Source organism: Dendrobates tinctorius, unplaced genomic scaffold (assembly GCF_039654945.1).
Source record: "Dendrobates tinctorius isolate UK_male_01 unplaced genomic scaffold, ASM3965494v1 ptg000013l, whole genome shotgun sequence".
Lineage (NCBI taxonomy): Eukaryota > Metazoa > Chordata > Amphibia > Anura > Dendrobatidae > Dendrobates > Dendrobates tinctorius.
This window is the reverse complement of record NW_027361681.1, coordinates 13,047,907-13,065,279: the sequence shown is the minus strand read 5'-3', so window position 1 is coordinate 13,065,279 and position 17,373 is coordinate 13,047,907. Positions and strand designations below refer to the sequence as shown.

The window sequence follows — 17,373 nt, the reverse complement described above, 5'->3', positions numbered from 1 at the left end:
CTTTATTAACCTCAGCCCTAACACGATATGCAAAAAAGAAAGAATAGGACAGAAACTTGTCAAACATATGTACAAACAACTCTTATGACAGAAAGATTTAGGCTATGAATACTTTTGTTAGTCTTTAAAAAAACTTTAAGCACCTTGTCGCATAATAAGAAAAATTCAAGTTCCAAGCAAGAGGGAAAAGAGAGGGGAGAATTTGTAACAATCCAGTGCTATCTGCTATGTGCCAAGTGCAATGAATATACCGTATACTGCTGAAAAAAATAAAGGGAACACTTAAACAACACAATGTAACTCCAAGTCAATCACACTTCAAGGGATATTTTAATTTACAATAATCATTTTTATGTTCTATTATTCTCAATGCATTACATGTGCAATGAATAAAGATTTGCAACTGGAATTTGACTTTCAGTGATATCTAGGATGTGTTCCCTTTATTTTTTTTGAGCAGTGTAATATATATCTAACTTTTTGATTTTGCATGTTTGTACTGTAACTGCTATTTTTTCTTAGGCTGCACAACCTCCATGCAAGTGGATGGATGTAAAAGGAATCGATCACCACATCTGACCTATCTAAACTATTACTATGGGTGTACAGGTTATAGATTGCTGAAAAAAGTCCTACCTGTATGCCGCATATCAGATGCCTTGTTTATATAAATCATCTTATATAACTTTATATAAATGAGCTCTTCCAGGCTATGCGGAAGACACTGGCTGGAAGATAACTCTGTCTCCAAAGCTTATTTTACATGAAGGTTTGAGTTATATCAAATATGAGGCATACAGGCAGGACTTTTTCAGCAATTAAAAGAAGCATACAGTCTAGATCACGTGAAGCAATAATCCCCCCCTCCCCTATTCCTCCTTGGTCAGACCTCATCTTGCATACTGCGTCCAGTTCTGGGACCACAATTTAAAAAGGACATGAACAAACGGGAGCAATTTCAGAGAAGAGTAACCAGAATGGTGACCGGTCTGCAAACCATGTCCTATGAGGAACGGTCACAGGATTTGGGAAATGTTTAGCTGGCAAAAAGAAGACTGAGAGGAGACTTAATAGCTGTCTACAAATATCTCAAGGGCTTCCACACTGTAGAAGGATCATCTTTATTCTTATTTGCACAAGGAAAGATTAGAAGCAATCAGATGAAATTACATGGGAGGAGACACAAATCAGATATTAGTAAAAAAATGTTTGCTTGTGAGGATGACCAATGAGTGGAACAGGCTGCCACGAGAGGAGGCGAGTTCTCCTTCAATGGAAATCCTCAGAGGCTGGACAGACACCTGTCTGAGATGGTTTGGTGAATCCTGCATTGAGCGGGGGTTGGACAAGATGACAATGGAGGTCCCTTCCAACTCTACCATTCTATGATTCCAAGATTGTGAGTGGTGAAGCCAACATTATGGCATGTGATCGCTGATATCCATGATTATTGCTGCAGTCATGTGCCAACTTGATTATAAACAAAGACAAGGAGGATTGTCAAAGCGTCAATACTGGAAAAGATTAAAAAATTAATCTTTTGTATTATACCATTTAATGAGTTTAAAAAAAATGGTTAATTCCTTTAATAAGACGAGGAACAACAGCTGCCAGGTAAAGATCACTGAGAGCACTGCCTACAGATATCTGGACCCTTCATTTTTTTCCCAACCTGGCTGTAAAATCTACAAAATGTCAGCAAAGTAGTGAATTCCATCCGGGATTTAGGTTCTCACTGCAGTTGTGGAGAGTGATGCCATGATTACACCATCTTAAACCAGGACAATATCAAAGGCCAGAGAAACTCAAAAGAGAAGGTGGATTATGTCAGGGCGTTGCTGCTACAGAGTTAATACTTCAATCAGTTGCGCTTCGCTTCCATACAACAGATACATAGATCATAAAAGAGTAAACTTTATCCAAGAGGTGACAGGCGATTGCTTTTCTAGCTTCTATTTCTGGAAGAGTTTACATTTATCTTTTTCTTTCTTTTGAGTTCATGATAAATTTTTTCCACCTCAACTGTGAGATCCTAATTAAATCCGAAGTAAGTTTTGCTTCACAAAGATGAACAAGGTTTTAGAAACTAGTCATACAATAAACTTAAATGGTGCAAATAAAACATGAAAACATTGAATTATTTGACTCAATTGAACATTTGCAGTTTTTGAAGTGATTTTTCTTTTGCACCAAATTCTTCGAAATGGTCACACAGGTTGATGAATTTTGTGCAAAATCAAAGATGCTCTTTTTATCTCCATTTTAGAACAAAAAGTCATGTGCTCCTTTAAAATGCTGCACATTAGTCTTCAACGGTGCATAGCAAAAATTAGACAGGATTTATACTCCAGTAGGCTACTAGAGTACATGTGTGTAAAATATGTGCAACATTTCGAAAAATCACAAATTCTGAACGAAGTTAAACATCTGGATGAGGAAAAACAAGCCCACACCAAGAACAAAAAACACTATGAAACAAAGCAAAAGTTAATTTAAAAAAGTGCATAATAAACAATGAAAAAAAAATGTTAAAAAAAATCACTGTTGCAAACATTTTTACTCCATAAAAGGGGCAAATACTCCAAAGAATTGGAACCTGTGTAAGCATTTAGTAGAGAGCATACATTGGGAGCTCTTCCCATCATATTCCTAATGTTCCCAAATTTACCAGATGGCGGCCAAGAAGCGTTCTTTTGGCCTCCATCTGAGAGTGCTTGACTGAATGCTGATCTAGTCTGATCGCCTTTTGGGATCAGAAAGGAATGTTTTCATCTATGTTGCAGCATAAATATTTGTGAACAATTTTACATTTTTTTTTCAACCAACCGCATCATTTAAGGGGTTAACAGCAGCAATCAAAGGCAGATGGTTTCTGTTTAAAACGAAGGTGCACCAAACATGTACGGTGGATTTGGGTATGAGGTTAGCAGTATGAAAGAAAAAAAAAAAACAAGTCAGAGACATAGGTGTCCTCTCATGTGGAACCCTCTTGATGTTAAACATGTGTACCTTTAGGAATACACAGGAAGAGATATGTTCTCTGTACTTTTACTACATCAATCCTGAATGTTCCACCTACTTGATGCTTAACTCCAAATACACCTGACTAAAGGTGTCTAATGGCCTTATCTTTACGAGAAACAGATGGCAGGTCTGCACCAGTATGACATAACTGAGGTGTCAGTCAGACTAGCATAATTGCCCCCCCAAAAATCCCACCCTCTGGGGTGTATAGTGCAGCATTCATTAATACAGAGTGTGCACATCTGTTTCACTATACACAATACAAGACATGTATTGAATGTCAGGACCAGCTGAGAATGCCCTCCTATGTAAGGGGAGAATATTACAGCGACTGGCTTGCCCTCATTCTGCTACTTGACAAACAGAAGCACTGACTACAGCAGACTCATGGATCGTACAGAGCCGGCTGTCAGGCAAAGTGTCAGGGTGTGCTTATAGCTGCCACTCACTGACTGAAGCCAAACCGGCATACTCATGACTGAAAGCCAGCAGCTCCAGAGAGGAATAAAGTTCATTTTCTCGAGGGAGCTGCACTTTCTGCACAGCAGCTAGGAAGCTTTCTAATGCAATTTATGTGCAGATTAACCCAATACTTGCATGTAAATGTGGCATGACAGGTTCCCTTTAATGCTCATCCCCCTGCTTTCATTTGCAGATAATGCGAAGTTCATTACTTTGCAGGATGTGACATGAAACACAAAGTTCCAATATGGGAACAAATATGTAATATGCACAGCATCATATTTAACCAAACCATAAGCACAATACTAAAAGCAATGGGCACGAGGTACTCAAGCAGAAAGGGTGGTCAAGAGAGTCAGATCTGATCAAGTGCTGTCGCTATTGCTCCTGTCTTACACACATCATCGTCAGACATCACTCAACACTTTCAGAGGTTTTCCTGAGACTATATAATGACCTCTGTTCCCAGCTGTAAAGTCTGAGCAGACAGAAATGAGGACAGATTTTCACATCCTTCAGTATGAAGGATCGTTTAAGAAAACACTACATAAAACGCCCCTAACGGAAACATCCTCTGAGTTCTAAACCTGCTGAAAACCTTTAATTTGCAGAAAAGGAATAGCAATTTCCTGCTGCCTATTAAGCAGCGCACAAGTCTCAAAGTGCCATTAGGCATGAGAAACTAACGAGGACAATAGCTACCAGGCTCCCCACTAGCCACCAAACAGCCTTAAAAACTCACGTCGTTTGGCACAGAAAAGATTTGGGGCGATCATTACTTAATCAATTCCCCTCTGAATTGTCATTCTTAAAATGTAGGGCACTACTTATCTCCTGTCTGGTCTCGTATCGACATGGATCGCGCTCAGACATAGCGCAGCTTCCATTCAACTCAACTCAAGTCTCCTTCCAGACGGCAATCAGTTCTGATGAAGGTCTAAACAGACCAAAATGCTATATATTGTGGATTGTCAAATTTTCACAAGTCTATAAACTTTGAGTGCCAAGTTTGTTGCTACTATTATACAACAGGTTGGAATCCTACTTGGGCACCTGAATCACTCATCACTCATCAGGAGTGCCGTATATTCATTTTCTGCATAGTATCACTTTTTGTTTTAATAACTCTGGAACACTTCAACTTACCTAGGCCATTCTGAGATTGTTTTTTTTGTGACACATTGTACTTCATGTTCGTGATAAATGTAGGTCAATATGATTTAAGCATATTTATGTGCAAATGTGAAAATTTAGCAATTTTTAAACTTTGAATTTTAATTAACTTAAACCAGATAATTATACAACACAAAATAGTAAATACTATTTACCACATGCCTACTTTACATCACCATTATTTTATAAACATTTTTTTTGTTAGGAAGTTAGAAGGGTTAAAATTAATCAGCAATTTTGCAAGCATAAATTGCATAATAAAACACTGATTTACAAAAAAAAAAAGTATTTTTTATTGCATCACCATATTCTGGGAGTTATAAGGCAATGTGCACACGTTGCGGATTTGTTGCGGATCCGCAGCGTTTTTTCCACGTGGAATTGCACCAAATCCGCAAAGGAGTGCTCAAGCAATGTTAATCAATGGGAATCCAGAATTGGTGTGTACATGCTGGGGAAAATTCCGAACTACCGTATTTTTAGCTTTATAAGACGCCCTGGATTATAAGACGCACCACAAATTTTGAGGAGAAAAATAAGAAAAAAATATTTTTTTAATAAAATGGTGGTGCCTCTTATAATCCTTACATCTTATTGCTTACCAGGGTTGGTGGCTGCGGTGTAGCGGGGTCCCAGGCTCGCTGCTGGAGGAGGCAGGCGTGGAGTGATGCTGCAGGCCGCATTCAGGGATGGGGGGGGGACTCCAATGTGTGCCGTTGCTGCTGCTGCTGCAGGGTCTTGTGCTGCTGCCGGGTTTCTCCGCTTGTCCGGCGGTTGCTGGGCGGTGCCCAGCGGTGCGGCGTTGTGTGCCCGTCGATGCCCGGGGCTCTGCCGACATTGTGCAACAGGCCAGAACCCCGGCATAACCTCGGTTCCCTGTGTGCACGCACTGTGGTGCTGTAGAGTTGGTGGGCCGAGCTGGGGGGTGGTCCCTCGATAAACCGCGCAGAGACAAAACAGAGACAAGATGGAGGCAGGTTCTGGGTGCAACTGGTCCAAGTTTATTCCACTCGCCGTCCGCCTGACGGCATCTGCAGTACACCGCACTTCTCTTCACCTCACGGCCCTCCGTTTCTAGGGCCCGTGATACGCACCGTACTTTCACACTAGGGACGTACATACACGTACCGTCCCTTCTTCACTTGTTGACGCTCCTGACAGGTCCGTTACTGTGGCCGCCTTAGGCCCGTAAACCAACAGCAATTTTACTGGTCAGGCGTCGTGTCAAATACGGTGTCCTACACCCGGTGTCTCGTCTCCACTGCGGTTCTTCCTGTCAGGACCACCCCCCTGACATTCTCTCTCCTCAGTCCCACTGGTTTGGTTCTCCTCAGAGTGCACAGACCGTCGTAGTCCTCCTGTCACCTGAGCTCCCTCTGGGGACTGGAACTTTCTGGAACCCTACTTCAAATTTATACCTTTCCCGGTTCCCTGTAACTCCGCCCCCATGACCAACGGTTTCCTAAGCCCTAAGCTGATGTCAAGTCCTTTGCTCACACTCCTCCCTGCCCTCTAATGGTCAACCCAAGGTACTGCACGTCCACTACACTTTCCTAGCTGTTTCCCCACTGTAGTAACTGACACCTACCTACACTGTGCAAACCTTTCCGTCTTCACTCTGACAAGTCCGTCCGTCCGTTAGGTCACCTTCCCTACAGTGCCGGTAAAAAAAATGGCCGCCGGCGCGTGCGCAGGTGGGATCTCGGGACCCAGTTCTCAAGAGATGAGATCTGAAATCTCATCTCTCGAGAGCTGAGTCCCGAGATCCCATCTGCGCACGCGCGGCCGCATTTTTTTACCGGCACCACCGCGCGCACACAGAGAACCCAGGGAAAATGACCGCCGGCGCGTGCGCAGATGGGATCTCGGGACCCAGCTCTCGAGAGATGAGATTTCTGATCTCATCTCTCGAGAACTGGGTCCCGAGATCCCATCTGCGCACGCGCCGGCGGCCATTTTTTTACCGGCACACAGGGAACCGAGGAAATGCCGGGGCTCTGGCCTGTCGCACAATGTCGGCAGAGCCCCGTGCATCATGGGCACACAATGCGGCACCGGAGACACCCGCAGCACCGGCCAGCAACCGCCGGACGCCCCCGATCACAGCCTAGGTAAGACATGTCCGCTTTGTAAGACGCACCCCCGTTTTCCCCCCAAATTTGGGGAAAAAAAAGTGCGTCTTACAAAGCGGAAAATAAGGTAATTCGCAGCATTTTATTTTCTGCAGCATGTCAATTCTTTTTGCAGATCTGCATTGTTTCTGCACCCATTGACTTACACCGAGTCAGTCAAATCCGCAGCCAAACGGCAGGTGTAAAAAGGTCTGCGGATTTGCGTGCCAATAAGGCTATAGAAAGAAAGGAGGAAGAGTGTGTGGGTGGAGACTCTACGGGTGTCTGTCTGCGGGTGCCTGTCTGTGTAGCCAGGCAACGTCTGATGGGACTACTACTCCCATCCGGCTATGTCTGCTGTCACATATAACAGTGACAGCATGAGCCGATGATGGGACAGTAGTCCCATCATCCAGCGACTGTGTTCAATTGTAAAACAACAACAAAAAAACATTCATACTCACCAAACACCTAATCCCCGAAGCCTTTGATCTCCTGCAACAAATATAACATAAACCAACATATACTTACCTTTCCGCCGTAGTCCATTTAGCAACGAGTGTCCCACGACAATCTCACGTGTATAACAGTCACATCGGGAGATGTGACTGCTCTACCTGGCCTGCGGCGATACATTGTGGGAGGGATTACCTCCTGTCAGTGTATCACTGCACCTCCGTGAGGTCACCGGAGTTCGTGCTGACAGCACGAACTCCAGTGACCTCTCAGCGATACACTGCATGAGCGATTAGTTCCTGTCAGTGTATCACCGGAGGCCGGTTACAGTAGTCTCATCTCCCAATGTGACTGTTCTACATGTGAGATTGTCATGGGACACTTGGTAATTGGACTACGTCAGACAGGGAGTATTTATGTTGATTTATTATTTTCTAATAAATTTTATAATAATTTTATAATAATTTTATTTTTGTTGCAGGAGATCGAGGGATTCGGGGATTAGGCGACGCAGTAAGTATGGTTTAATTGAGAATATTAAAGTAGCCTGTGTCATTTTTTTCAATTAAAGGACTTTATTCTGGCTGTGTCTTCATTTACCACACAACTATAGGATTAGTAATTGACGCTTTCCATTACTAATCTATGGGCTTGATGTCACCAGACAATACACAGGTGACATCAACCCCACAAATATTACCCCACCTACCACCGCTACAGGGAAAGTGGGAAGATTGAGGCTATGTTCCAGAATTGTCGCATCTATATGAAGCACCATTTCTGGGGCGACAGAGAGCTGATGTTTTTAGCCGGGGGGGTATGAATAAATATACATGGCCCCTTCCCAGGCTATTAATATCACCCCACAGCTGTCTGCCTAGCCTTTGCGGGTTTGATTTTATAGGGGGACCCCATGTCAATTTTTTTCTGAGGTTCACCCGTAAATTAGCCAGTAAAGGCTAGGCAAACATCTGTGAGATGATACTAATAGCCTGGGAACTGTTATGGCTATTATCTCCTTCCCAGAATATTAACATTTCAAAAAAAATTTGGGGAAAAAATACACAGATATAGCATTTAACGCAAATTTTGTGTGTGTGTGTGTGTGTGTGTGTGTCTTTTATTTAACTTTTTATGTACCATTTTATTAATGAGGGTATCTGGCAGACACATACATATATATTATATATAAAATATATTCACTTATATTTGTTTTATTTGTGTAAACATATTTGAACATGGTATGTAATGATATTATGGTCTTCAATGGAGAATGAAAAAGAAGAGGTTGGACAAGTAAATGACATCACATTTTTTTTTTTTTGCTAAATAATATACGGTACCTTTACTTAGCTTACAAAAACGCATACAAATCCACATGAAAAATCCGCATGAAAATCTGCATCAAAAACGCATAAAAACCGAGCGGTATTTCAACTGCGTTTTCTACCAAGAGAGCCAGAATCCGCGCAGAATTTTACAAAAGCAAATCCGCAAAGTGCACACATACCCTTACTTTTTAATGCGTCCGCTGAACAGGCTGTGCGGGACTGGTTTCAGCTGAGTGAACAAAACAAAAATTCATAAATGTATTTATAATTTTTTCCACACCATTTACCGTGCAGTAAAAGTGACCAGGCAACTTTATTCTTCAGGTAATTACGATCGCAGTGATACAACAATTAGATTTTTTTTTAGAAACAATAATTTGTTTTTCCATCGTCATACTCTGATAGCTGTAGCTATTTTATTTTTTTGTCAACAGAGCTACGTACATGAGGGCTTGGTTTTTTGTGGGACAAGATGATGTTTATACTGATAGAATTTTTTTTGAATGTTATTTTTTGATCACTTTCTATTCTATGTTTTGTGTGTCAGTATGATGAAAAAACTATTTACGGCAAGTTTGTTAAATTTTTTCATTTTACGGTTTTCAATCGAGTTAAATAATTAGAAAATTTTATAGATTAGTTATCTCCAGATGCGGCGATACCAAATAGGTTTACTTTTTTCCTTTACAGAAAAAAAGCATTTTACTTGCAAAACATTTTTACATTCTTTTCTGTACTTTCCCTTTTATTTTTTCATATTTTTAGAAAATTTATTTCATTTTCTTTTTACTTTTTTACTTAGTGCCAGGATGGGACATCAACTTTCCATGGTCTGATTGCTGATCTAATACTCTGCAATGCTTTTGCATTTCAGGGTAATAGAACTTTCAGACAGTCTCTCTCTCTCTCTCTCTCTCGGGCTGCGGTTGCTTTAAAATTCTTCATTCATCGGATCCGTCAAAAAAACGGTCCGGTGGCATCCGTTCACATCAGTTAGCAACGGATCCGCTTTCCGTCATTTTGGCGAATTTTAACTGACACAAAAAAACTGAAGTGTGAAACAGGCCTATGATGTATAGTGGACAGCCGATGAGGATTTGGCCGCCTCGGCCAGGGAGTTGGCGCGATTGTCCAGCCGTATATATATAGCAGTTTGCGGGAACACACATCCCACAGTGCCGTACATGTCACATGCTGTGAGGCCGGGGGTTAATAAATAACATTTACTATATGTCTACTTTATGTCAGCACTATTTTTGAAACTTTTTTGTTAAGAAGTTAGAAGAGTTTAAAGATTAGCAGTATCTTTTTCCTACAAAATTTACAAATCCTATTTTCTTTTTAGGGACAAGCTCACATGAGTGTAAATATCGAACAAGTGCTATCCAATATATTATTGGATAGCACTCAGATCAAGGTTATTCTATGGGGCAATGTTGATCAGTGTTTTTTTATTCTCCTGCATTCAAAAAAACTGTAGCACGCCACGAATTGCTGCGCAAATCAGATGCTTCTCATCCATTCAAGTGATGACATCCGAGTGCAGTCCGATTTCCGCGGACTCACACTAAGAAGATAGAGAATTTTTTTTCTCCATCGTCTCTTTCCCTGTACTACAATTCTCTCATCTGAGAAAATCGGATCACGCTAAGCTGAAACTCAGGTTAAACCCTGATCAGAGTTTGATCTGAGCATCATTTACATAATCGATCAGATTCTCTCGCGCAAAAGAATCTACATTCGTGTGACCCCGGCCTTAAAGTGACTAAGAATCCTACATGTCAGAAAACTCCCACAGAAGACCCCATTGTAAAAAGGGCAGCCCTCACAGTATTCAAAACAGCATTCACATAGTTTAACCCTTCAAGGGCTTCACAAGAATAGCGGCAAAGTGGAAGAAAATACTAAAAATTATATATTTTTCACTAAAATATTGCTTTAGCCCCAAATTTTTCATTTTCACAAGGATAACAATAGAAACTTTACAACCCAATTTGTTGTGCAGTTCTTCCTCAGCAAGCAGATGCCCATATGTGGTGTGAAACTACTATTTGGGCACATGGGGGGCTTCGAAAGGGAAGGATCGCTATTTGACAGGCGTAGAGTGCAGGAGCTATGTCGTTCATGAAGAGCCACTATGGTGCTAAAACAGCAGAAAATCCCCAAAAGTGCCCCATTATAACTACACCTATTTGTCTAGGAGTATATTGAGCATTTTAAACCCACTGATGATTCACAGAATTGTGTAGCATCGGGCTGTGCAAATAAGAAATTTATTTTTTCCACTAAACCCCATAAGTGACCCCATTTTACAAACTACACCCTTCAATTTATAAAACTAGCTGTAGAGTTGGCATATTGACACAACAGGTGTGACACAATTCTATACTATTAGGATAAAAAAAAATACCGACAATTTTTAACATGTCCAAAGTTTTGAGCTTTCAAACAGGGAAATAGGAAAAAATGGATCATATCATTTCTTACGCAATTTCTCCAGAGTACACCAATATGCTATATGTGTCAAAAATTACTTTTCAGGCACAGTGCAAAGTTCAGAAGGGAAGGGGCTACATGTTAAAATGCAGATTTTGCTGAAATGGCTCCCAGGAGTTATGTCACATTGGCAGAGCCCCTGAGGTGTCTAAACAGCAGAACTCTTTAGAAGTGACCACATTTAAAGGGAATCTGTCACCCTTTTTTTGGACTATGAGCTGCCGGCATCGACATCAGGGGCTTATCTACAGCATTCTGTAAGCCCCCGATGTAACCTGAAAGATAAGAAAAAAAGAGTTAGATTATACTCACCCCGGCGTCTGGTCTGGTCCGGTCCGATGGGCGTCGCGATCCGGTCTGGCGCCTCCCATCTTCATACGATGCCATCCTCTTCTTCCGTTCCTGTCGTCGCTCCAGCGCAGGCGCACTGCTCTGCCCTGTTGAGGGCAGAGCAGAGTCCTGCAGTGCGCAGGTCCCGGGAGAGGTCCGGCGCCTGCGCAATGCAGTATTCTTCAATTTGCAGTATTCGTCAATTTGCGGGAACCTCTTCCCAATCATGATGTACAGTTACATATGACGTGAAGGGTTAAATCTATGCTTTCTCTGAAATGCTGCAGCCCTTGGTTCAGGTAGCATGTATCAGCTGTCAGGTTCTCTTTTAATTCTACATGGTGTCCATTGTGCTCAACAAGCTCTACGAGTAAAGAAAAACAATTCAGGCCTACCAGAGCAGAGAAACTCTTTATAGCCACTCTCCCTACCTGCATAATAATAAAGCATTACAGGACAACCTCTTATGAATGTCCCCAAGTTGCTGCATACAATAAAAATACATTTAACAGCCACCGATTGGTTGCAGTGCTCATGTATCATTATGTACAGTGCCTTGCGAAAGTATTCGGCCCCCTGGAACTTTTCAACCTTTTCCCACATATCATGCTGTAAATTTTTGGTGAAGAATCAACAACAAGTGGGACACAATTGTGAAGTTGAACGAAATTTATTGGTTATTTTAAATTTTTGTGGAAATTCAAAAACTTAAAAGTGGGGCATGCAATATTATTTGGCCCCTTTAACTTAGTACTTGTTGCGCCACCTTTTGCTGCGATTACAGCTGCAAGTCGCTTGGGGTATGTCTCTATCAGTTTTGTACACCGAGAGACTGAAATTCTTGCCCATTCTTGACTGGCAAACAGCTCGAGCTCAGTGAGGTTTAATGGAGATCGTTTGTGAACAGCAGTTTTCAGCTCTTTCCACAGATTCTCGAATGTATTCAGGTCTTGGCTTTGACTTGGCCATTCTAACACCTGGATACGTTTATTTGTGAACCATTCCATTGTAGATTTAGCTTTATGTTTGGAATCGTTGTCTTGTTGGAAGACAAATCTCCGTCCCAGTCTCAGGTCTTTTGCAGACTCCAACAGGTTTTCTTCAAGAATGGTCCTGTATTTGGCTCCATCCATTTTCCCATCAATTTTAACCATCTTCCCTGTCCCTGCTGAAGAAAAGCAGGCCCAAACCATATGCTGCCACCACCATGTTTGACAGTGGGGACAGTGTGTTCAGGGTGATGAGTTTTGTTGCCTTTACGCCAAACATATCGTTTGGCATTGTTGCCAAAAAGTTAGACTTTGGTTTCATCTGACCAGAGCACTTCTTTCACATGTTTGGTGTGTCTCCAGGTGGCTTGTTGCAAATTTTACACAACACTTTTTATGGATATCTTTGAGAAATGGCTTTCTTCTTGCCACTCTTCCATAAATGCCAGATTTGTGCAGTGTACGACTGATTGTTGTCCTATGGACAGACTGTCCCACCTCAGCTGTAGATCTCTGCAGTTCATCCAGAGTGATCATGGGCCTCTTGGCTGCATCTCTGATCAGTCTTCTCCTTGTTTGAGATGAAAGTTTAGAGGGAAAACCGGGTCTTGGCAGATTTGCAGTGGTATAATACATCTTCTATTTCAATATGATCGCTTGCATAGTGCTCCTTGGGATGTTTAAAGTTTTGGAAATCATTCTGTATCCAAATCCGGCTTTAAACTTCTCCACAACAGTATCACGGACCTGCCTGTTCTGTTCCTTAGTCTTCATGATGCTCTCTGTGCTTCAAACAGAACCCTGAGACTATCACAGAGCAGGTGCATTTATACGGAGACTTGATTACACACAGATGGACTATATTTATCATCATTAGTCATTTAGGACAACATTGCATCATTCAGAGATCCACAATGAACTTCTGTAGTGAGTTTGCTGCACTGAAAGTAAAGGAGCCGAATAAAATTGCACGCCCCACTTTTCAGTTTTTGCATTTCGACAAAAATTTAAAATAACCAATAAATTTCGTTCAACTTCACAATTGTGTTCCACTTGTTGATTCTTCACCAAAAATTTACATTTGATATCTTTATGTTTTGAAGCATGATATGTGGGAAAAGGTTGAAAAGTTCCAAGTGGCTGAATACTTTCGCAAGGCACTGAATGTCACCAGATCGGTGGGGATCACAGCGCTCTGAAAGGACGAGTGGTATTCAGTATGTATTTTTATTTTAAGCCTTTTCTGATATTGAGCTCAATAGTACACCAATGCCGGACTTCCCCTGTTTGCTCCGAAGCCCGCACCTTTCCTGGCACACAACTGCTGATCTATACACCTGACATGTGCCCGCAATTGTCGCGGGTGGAATCGCAATCTAACTGCGGCTGTTAACTAGCTAAATGCTGCTGTCAATCTCTGACAGTGGCATGTAACTCACACTTAGGCCAGGATCACACTACCGTGTGTGATGCGTGAAACTCGCACGAGTCTCTCACATCAACACCCGGCGCTACCGCCGGCACTCAGAACCGAAGCAGCAGCTGCATAGAAGTACATGCAGCCACAGCTCCGGTCCTGAGTGCCGGGTGTTGATGTGAGAGACTCGTGCGAGTTTCTCGCATCACACATGGTAGTGGGATCCCGGCCTTACTGGAAGCGCATTGCTAATCTCACCCATCGGTGACCCCGTCACATCGATGGGTCGGCATGACAACCAGAGGTTTTCAACAGACCATTGTCATTGCCAGATTGCTAGGAGAGCCACTCCCTGGTCAGCGTTCATAGCAAGTGAGCATTTCTGCTGCTACACTCAGGAAATCCGATCTGAAAACGCAAAAACTGAAATACCTCTGGTTGTTAAGGGGTTAAGGAGCACCCTGAAAACATTTATAAACACTTGTCCATTCAATATTGAATAGACAACCTGTCAGAGTGTATTTGTCTGGACAGTAGTTGTCATATAACAAAAGTTGTAATCCAGTGACAGAATATTTAATGACAGACTACAAAACACTTGGGAATTTCACTTACTGCAGATTTCATGATATGATGGCTCATGCTTTTTGACACTGATGTCATCTATAGAAAAACCTAAATAAAGGAGAACAGCTATTAACATGTGGTACAGGCCTGACCCCTGAGGGCCACTTATTCTTCTATTTCAATCATACAATATGATAAATTACTGACATTTCTTCTCTCGCTGTCCCTCTTATTTTTGATGCTGGATCCAGGACACTCGGCCAAAAAGCTTCCGTTCTACCAAACTACAAAAATCTAATTAAACTTCAATGTGTAATCTTCCAGCGCTCACTGGCACAAGATGACAGCGTCTGTTACAAAAGTTTACTCACTCTTCTGCCTACTACAAAACTAATTGGTGACCAGCGGCTTCGCAGATGTTTTTTTCACGTGTTAGTTTTTATAATTGGATCTGACATACCAAGCCAGAACCTCACATTTGTTCTTCACGAACTCATCAGATTAGTTTTGTACGACACAGGCCGGGAGGACTCAGGTATTTAACACTTTTATTGACATATTTCCAGCATTTATAAAACTACATAAGTAATAAATAACTTTTGAATTACTTATCTTGCACTGATTATACCTTATACTCGTCACATCCAAAGCTGTAGTCACAATTCTGCTGTAATCAGATAGAAGGCACTGTAGAAGCTCATAAGATAGGTAAAAGAGCTAAGGCCACGCAGCTGACCACATGGTATACATAAACTCATCCTGATGCAAGAGCTACGTCATCGGCACCACTCCCTTCTGGGTGCAAAAGAGGCATCATCAGCAGAGTTCCTCTCCCGATGCAAGAGCGGCGTCAACAGCACCGCTCCCCTCCCAGTGCAAGAGCAAAGTCATCGGCACCACTCCCTTTCCAAAGCAGGCGTGACATCATCACCACTGCTCCTCTCCTGCTGCAAAGGTGACGCTATCTGCACAGCTCCCGTTCTGGAGCAGGAGTGACATCATTAGCACCACTCACCTCCCAGTACAGGAGTGAAGTCATAAGCACCGCTCCCCTTCCGATACAGGAGTGATGTCATCAGCAACGCTGCCCTCCTGGTGCAAGGGCAACTGTCCAGTAGTGACTAGGGACTGTGGGCACCTACTTGATCCTTTGAACTAGGGGCGCCCTAGGCTATTCCAATCCCTCGGAAGGTGGAGACACCGGGGTCAAGCACCTTGCTACTCTCCCATCTTAACCCTTATTTGTTCCCTTCCCCACCCAGGAAAGTGTGAGGCCGAAGTGTTTAGCATAAGGATATAGACCAGAGAGGAATGGCCAACACAGAACAGCTAAGACAATTCAGGATGAAGAGTGCCAGGAGATCAACTGCACTGATTAACCCTTGCAATGACAGAGCAAGGAAAAAACCCGCATTGTTTAATAGAAAGTTGAAGCAGTTCTAATCAGTGTAGGAGGTCGTATAACCACTCTATAAAATAAATTTTTGGCACTCAACTTGAAATGATTGGTAGAATTTTATTCGCAGTCATAATAGACGTTTCGGTCAATTCATTCTGACCTTTCTCAATATACTGCAACGGTACAGAAGTTGAAAAGAATATATAATAACAATAAATCAAAACTATGAACAATAATGTATGATCATCACATCAAGAAATAAAGACATCAAAATCATGTGCATGAGTGGTGGGAAGACCTAGATATAAAATGTGAACAAGAGGTAAAAGTCACAGAAAACGAAAAAAAGGAGGGGGGGGAAATAAAGTATGAAACATACCCGACTGCTCTTGAGATGTAGAGAAAAATTGTGTGGCAGATATCTAGATTCAAATATATGTTCATGTCAGTCAAAACAAGAAACCGGGGTGAGGTAAATATGTTCAGTATATGGGATCACTTACATAAAGGTATAACAGGGAGCAAAAGGGTCCGTGAATCAATTGCCTACGGTCCGAATGAGGCCTAAGTCGATATGAAAAAATAAGCCTTGTTATATGTTGACTATGGTAGGAGCATCGGTTTAAATATATATAGCAATCTGTGTATGAGGAAAATAACCAACCTGTGGTATATCATACAAAATTTCGTATGTCCTGCGACATGGGTCACTGGTATAAATGTACCTAGGCAATAAATAAGGTGTAAATAGATCTCTCCAGATCATACATTGATTGTTGAAGAAAATATATATACAGAGGATATATAATGAAAACCGTACCATATATGTCTCTATATGCAGGGTGATGGGACCCGGACCATAAATACACTAGAGATAAGTCTGTATGTCCCTGATCATGATATCCTTGTAAGTACTTGTCAATTCAAATCTGTATTGCCCCGTAATTTCCTTTTTCTATCTGAAACCATGATTTGTGTATTTATGGTCCGGGTCCCATCACCCTGCATATAGAGACATATATGGTACGGTTTTCATTATATATCCTCTGTATATATATTTTCTCCAACAATCAATGTATGATCTGGAGAGATCTATTTACACCTTATTTATTGCCTAGGTACACTTATACCAGTGACCCATGTCGCAGGACATACGAAATTTTGTATGATATACCACAGGTTGGTTATTTTCCTCATACACAGATTGCTATATATATTTAAACCGATGCTCCTACCATAGTCAACATATAACAAGGCTTATTTTTTCATATCGACTTAGGCCTCATTCGGACCGTAGGCAATTGATTCACGGACCCTTTTGCTCCCTGTTATACCTTTATGTAAGTGATCCCATATACTGAACATATTTACCTCACCCCGGTTTCTTGTTTTGACTGACATGAACATATATTTGAATCTAGATATCTGCCACACAATTTTTCTCTACATCTCAAGAGCAGTCGGGTATGTTTCATACTTTATTTCCCCCCCCTCCTTTTTTTCGTTTTCTGTGACTTTTACCTCTTGTTCACATTTTATATCTAGGTCTTCCCACCACTCATGCACATGATTTTGATGTCTTTATTTCTTGATGTGATGATCATACATTATTGTTCAT

At 41.7% G+C, this 17,373-nt stretch overlaps 1 protein-coding gene across 5 annotated transcripts in view; it reads right to left on the bottom strand.

Annotated features, from left to right (window-relative positions):
• Nucleotides 1-17,373, bottom strand: part of EGFL7 (EGF like domain multiple 7) — a 349,370-nt gene that overhangs the window by 314,484 nt on the left and 17,513 nt on the right. For 4 of the 5 annotated variants that reach the window (XR_012226623.1, XR_012226618.1, XR_012226616.1 and 1 more), the window contains exon 2: nt 14,405-14,464. The exons of the other annotated variant lie outside the window; for it this stretch is intronic. The gene's annotated coding sequence lies outside the window, so the exon portion shown is untranslated. The remainder of the gene's footprint in view (nt 1-14,404; nt 14,465-17,373) is intronic. 5 annotated transcript variants of the gene reach the window in all.